Source organism: Acanthisitta chloris, unplaced genomic scaffold, assembly GCF_000695815.1.
Source record: "Acanthisitta chloris isolate BGI_N310 unplaced genomic scaffold, ASM69581v1 scaffold20134, whole genome shotgun sequence".
NCBI lineage: Eukaryota > Metazoa > Chordata > Aves > Passeriformes > Acanthisittidae > Acanthisitta > Acanthisitta chloris.
In genome coordinates this window covers 1-6,049 of record NW_008669000.1, presented here as the reverse complement: position 1 = coordinate 6,049, position 6,049 = coordinate 1, and positions in this window count along the sequence as shown.

The following is a 6,049-nucleotide window of genomic DNA, read 5'->3' as shown; positions in this document are numbered from 1 at the left end:
GCTGGAGGGCTGTGAAACGATGGGGCCAAGCTTTTCAGTTACTGCCTGCATCCCATACAGGCCATGTCTGGAGCCCACAGGCTCCTCAACTCATTCCCCTCCCTCAGAGGCTGAGGCATAATTCACTTTTTATGAATGGAAAGCACCCTTGGCTATATTTAGCAGCAGCCCAGACCCAAAGGGCAGGAGAAGCACTGCTTGTTGACTTCAAGGGCTTGGAACAAGCCTGCCTTGTTATGTTTACAGCATAGTGCTTTGCTGGAGAGGCCAAGAAAGCACCGAGTGGCTCATTCTTGAAGCCTGATGGATTAAGCAAACGGCTGCAGTAATTCAAGCCACATGGGGAAAGGGGAGAGGCGGCGGCGGCCGGGCTGGGGGGCCTCGAGGGGCTCCTGCCTTCCCCCACCAGCCACGGGCTGCCTTTAATCTGCTTTTCACAGCAGGTCCCACAATGGAAACGAGGAGCTTTGCAGCTCCTGGAGGAGGCACTTGCCTGCCACGAGGAACATATGCTCCACGTCGCGCGGCAGAGCTGGTAGCATGGCAGAGCTGTTTATTTGCATAATCACTGATTAACACAAATGTCTCGGACAGGCGCCAGCCAGCCAGTTGTATGTTCTTGCTCACGAGTCAGCAGTGCCTGTCTTTCTGGATCCCACAATAATCCAGCATGTGTCCAGGAAACATGGACTGTCCCGCCGGCTCCGGCGAGCTGGGCTGCCTGCAGAGCCTGTCTGGCAGCTATTTTCTGTGCTTTCCCTGCCCCTCAGGCAGCCAGAAACACGGGTATACAACTCAAGCGTGAAAAACCCTTCATATTGCTCCAAGAGCTTGGGATTTAGGAAAAGCATCCAATGCTTTAGGGATGCTCAGGATAGCTTACCCTGTACAGGTGCAGCTGTGGTTCTGCATGAGCATCCCTGGGTGATGGTGAGGATCATTGGGGATCCCCTGCTCCCAGTATCCAGGTGTAGCTGGGGCTGCCCAGAGCCCCACCAGATCAAGGAGCCATTTCAGGTCCCAAGGTGAGCGTTGCCTTCAAAAACATCAAGAAGAATATAAAATCCTGGCTATCCCTCCATGACGCAATATCCCAGAGGAGTTCAAAGCCTGTTCTGGGTCTGTCTCGGCCCCTGCCTGGGCTGTGTTACACTGTGCTGCCCATTTGGAAGAAGCTGCTGCCATCTAGTGAGCCTGACCCAACCCCAGACCCAGCCCCGGACCCAGGACACAGCACCCAGCACATCGCACCCTGCCTGCTGAGCACCACCGCATTCATCACACTGTCCCCACCCTGCCCGGGGGCTCAGACCAGCCCAGGAGCCCCACTGGGCACCTCTAGCTATCCCCAGGGCACATTTTTCTGTCCAAATCAAAGAGTTTGGCTGGATTTTTTGAACCGAGATTGCACTGCATTTTGCCCCAAAATCACACCGAGGTTTCCTGATGGGTTGGTTGAGCGTTTTTCAGACAACAGGGAGCAGCCCTGGCATATGGGGAGTGCAGGGAATATCCTTTACCTGCTCATCCAGCCCATAGCCAGCCTGCTGACAGCACACTTGGCACAGAGGTGGCTGGTGGGTTGGCTTGCTTGTAGGACAATTCACAGGCACACCTGCAGAAAGGCCCGAAAAACTCTGGTTAAAGGAGGGGTTTGCACCCCCTTAAGCATGAGGGATGGGCAGAGAGGGGAGCTGACCTGGGAGCTGTAAGGAGTGGGGCCCAAACTGTTTTGGGATGTATTAAGAAAATACTTGCCAGTCCTGGTAGATCCTCTCTGGTGGATGCTCTGTGCTCTTGGAAGTATCTGCTGCTGCCATAATAATTAACATCCATTTTGTTCTTGGTACCTGCTGCAACCTAAAGGATGGGAAAAAAATTAGGAACCTGAAAACTTATCAATAACAAGGTAGGTAAAAAAACCCACCCAAACAAAATCTAGTGCTAGAGCCAAGGCTGGATAAAGTTCCCCCAACATACACAAATGTTTGGGATTTGGGTTTGGGCTCTGGGCTCTATAGATGTGACTTTGGCTGTACTTAGAATCAAAGAATCCTTTGGGTTTGAAGAGATCTTTAAAGGTCACCTAGTCCAGCCCTCCAGCAAGGAGCAGAGATGTCTTCCCGCAATAAAATGCACATTAACTAAAAAATTATTAGCCTTTGTGACAGCCTGAGCTGACCCAGGGACAAGGTATCCCCAATGCAGACAAACTGGGTGGTTGCTGCCCCACAGGAGCACCATCACCAATGTATTTTGGCTGTCTTGTTTATAGACAACAGATAGACTGATGGAGGCTTGGGCATTACTCATGCCCCACAGCTCCACTACACCCTTTAACAAACATCTTCAGGCCATACACAGTGATAAAGACCTGGGCAAGAACAGCCTCATGAGTACCCTGCAGGCATAGGACAGTCAAGCCAGAGAAGAAACCCACCTCACTCACTCACCTGGAGACCTACCAGTGGGTGAAGAGCCTGGCACAGCTGTAGTAATTCAGAGAAATGGGCAGAGAGAAGAGCAGTGCCATCAGCTCCTCCTGCCTGGAGCACCCACAGGCTTCCCAGGCTGAGCTATGGAAGTGCCAGAACAGCACTAGGACCAGTATGACTCTGCTCAGTCACACCAGCAGGCAGCACCAGGTACTTAAAAGTAGGCAGAGTCCTCTTGCAGATATTTCTCTGCAAGAACAAGGGCTTGATGTCAGCACCCCACACCATGGCATAAACCCTGAGCACAACCAGACAAACACCTTGAGCACATCTATAGCAGATGTCCCCAGGAGCCACAAAGCCCTGGGACAGCCCCAAAGCCCATCCACAGCAGAGCTGAGTGGCTGGAGCAAGGGGAGGCAGCCCTGATACATCCCAGGCCCTGAGAAAACCCCAGCTCACCACTTCTCATGGACACATCCTGCCAGCTGGCAGGGAGATGGGGAATATCCTCCCTGGCTTGGAAAAGGAGAGCACAGCCCCACACACCAATAATCCTCTTAGGGCAAGCACCAGCTCACACTGCCCTGCGAGGGAGCAGGGAGCATCCATCCCACTCCACTCTGCCTGTTAATCAGATCAGCACGTGTCTTGCAAAGCAATCTCTAAACTGACCAAGCCAGAGCTCTGCCAGCTGCAGTGCTGCCTGCCTGTGCATTCCCTGATAACTTCCATCCCCAGGAACCTCCCATCCCCTCAGCAGCCTTCCCTTCTAACCCCTAGATGTGTCTGCAGCATTTACCTGTCAGGAAATTCTGGTACTTGGGCTTGGCCCTGCTCCCTGGGGATGGGACAAGGACTTGATGTTTAGGATGAGGCTGAGTAATGGGAGCAGTTTGATGATGGAGACACTGGGTTTTTCAGCACCAGCAGCTTTGCCCCACTCAGCTCTTTGCTCAGGGTCAGGGAATATATCTACAAGGTTGGACAGCCAGGGTGATATTTTAAATAATCTGGCCCTGTGGCTCTAAGCAAGACTACTCAGACATAGTAGGGCAAGCACTGGAGTTGAAACTCAGACCCAGGCTAGACCCATCCAGCTCTGGGGCTCCCAGCATAAGAAGGACATGGACCTGTTGGAGTGAGTCAAGAAGAGACCACAGAGATGCTCAAAGGGCTGGAGCATCTCTGCTATGGAAACAGGCTGGAATAGCTGGGAGTGTTTAGCCTGGAGAAGAGAAGGCTTCGGGGAGACTTTAGAGCCCCTTCCAGTACCAGGAGGGCTCCAAGAGAGCTGGGGAGGGCCTTTGGACAAGAGCCTGGAGTGACAGGATAAGGCAAAATGGTTTCCCACTGGCAGAATGTCAATTTAGATTAGATATTAGGAGGAAGTTCTTTACTGTGTGCATGGTGAAGCACTGGCACAGGTTGCTCACAGAAGCTGTGTCTGCCCTATCCCTGGAAGTGTTCAAGGCCAGGCTGGAAGGGGTTGGAGGAACCTGGTCTAGTGGAAGGTGTCCCTAACCATGACAGGGGGGGGAATGAGATGATCTTTAAGGTCCCTTTCAACCCAAACCATTCTGGGATTCTCTGATCTTATTATGCATTGTTGTGCAGCATCATGGGTAGCTGCCAATAACAAGAGTGAACTTTATCATTGCCCAGCTTGTTTTCAGGATAAACCCTGTGCTGACTTTATCCTTTTTCTGACAGAGCTATAAATTACCCAGCTGGGCGTCAGGATGCAAAACTATACTGAAGCCAAAATAAGCCAAGTTGGGTTGCTGAGGAATTACAATTACCTGCTCAGGAAGCTTCAAAAGCATCAGGAACTGCTCAAGCATGTGGCCTGGCTGGCCAGACTCTAAAAGAAACCCAAATAGCATTAAGAACAGAGCAAGCCAGACATCCATGGGTGCCCATGTCAATGGGCAACATCCGGAGAAGGTATTATTAGCCTCTGTCCTGAGAAGGGCTGTTCAGGGGCAGAGACTGCCACGCTTCTGTGCCCACAGCCCTGGGCGCTCAGCCCTGCCCATGCAGCCAAAAAGCCTGTGGAAAATTAGGTTTCCTTTTTTCAGTGTTTTTTTTTCCTAAAAACAAGTTGAAAACAAGCTCATTCCTGGCAAGCTCCAGACTCCCTGCAGCTCAGGGAAGGACCAAGCCCAGGGGCCAGCAGTATTCTGCTGGGATGCAGGGCTGAAGCTGGGGCTTGGTAATTAAGGGTGTGGGGTTAGTACTGGACATGGCTGTCCCTGTCCAGCTGCAGCACTGCTGGGAGTTTTGGGGAACCTGGCTACCAGGAACAGGATGGACGGAGCTGGCAGTCTGCTTTCATCCTGTTCTCAAAAGAAACACATGGATAGTTTTCTCAGAATTCACTAAGGAGGGAAAATAGCTTTTTTAACAGCTTAAACAAACAACTGGGCTTGAAAAACCCAGGCCTGATTTCCACACACTGCTGCAGTAATTACAATGCAAATCAGGCAGGCAGTTATGGATCAGCACTGAGAAGGAAAGGACTGGGTGCAGCTCCCTCCCTATAAGCCCAGCAAGGACTGGGCATCAGTGGAGGAGCTAAGCAGCACCCATGGGTGCTCATCCACAGTCCCAGAGCTGTGGGGCTTGGTGGGATTCTGGTGTGGCTTTGCCCAGAGCAGCATGGGGAGCAGTCAGCAGAGTGTGTGGGCACCCTGGCTGCAAGCACCCCCATGCCCCATGTCCTATTACATCCAGCCTCCTGCCTCAGCTGGTTCAGACTGGGACAGCTTAGGAGTGAAACCCCAACTCTCCCCTTGGTGCCCCTCACCTCTGCATCAGGCCTGGCCAGAGACAGAAGAAAAGGCACTTCTTCAAACCCACTCCAGCATAAGGCTTAATGAACAACAAGAGCAGGATCAGTGCCGAGAGGCAGGGTGAGATTTCGTCTTTGCTTCCTGCCTCGGGGTGCACACCAAGAGTGTTGCTCTGGAAGAGGAGCCTCCCCACTCCGGCTGTGGCTCTCAGGGAAGCTGGGGATGCACCCAGGGTTTGTCCCCACACCCCTGCCCAGCATCACCAGCCCCGCTGGGCTGTCTGTGGGTGTGCATGGTCACTGTGCCCTCGCACCCCGCCGAGATCAGACACGTGTGTGTGCACAGCCCCCGGGCTGTGCTAGGGGACCGGGTGGGTTTGAAGGGCTCTTTGTTCCCCCGTGTAATTATACCTGAGATGGGGAATGGAAACGTGCTGAAAACCCTTCGCTGGACCTTTCTGACTGGAGCTGGGGCATTCGGCCGCACAGTGGCCCCATTGTTTCTTTCCATGTGCCTGGAGCAGCCAGACCACCTCCTGCACCCCCTGCTCCCCCGAAATAACCAGCCTGTGATTAAAACCCGTGTCTTTATCCTCCAATATTGGGCAAAACGGCCCAAGCCTCCCCCTACCCAGGGCTGGCAGGGTGACACTGTGGCAGCAAGGGCAGTGCCCTTGGGAGCACCCAGCACTCCGAGCCATCCCATCAGTTCTGCTGGGCAGAGCTGCGGGGACATCCGCACTTGTGCCTATCCCTGCCCGTGCCATACCCCACGGGGGGAAAGGGCGAGGGGGAAGGAGAGGGAAAGGAAAAATTACAT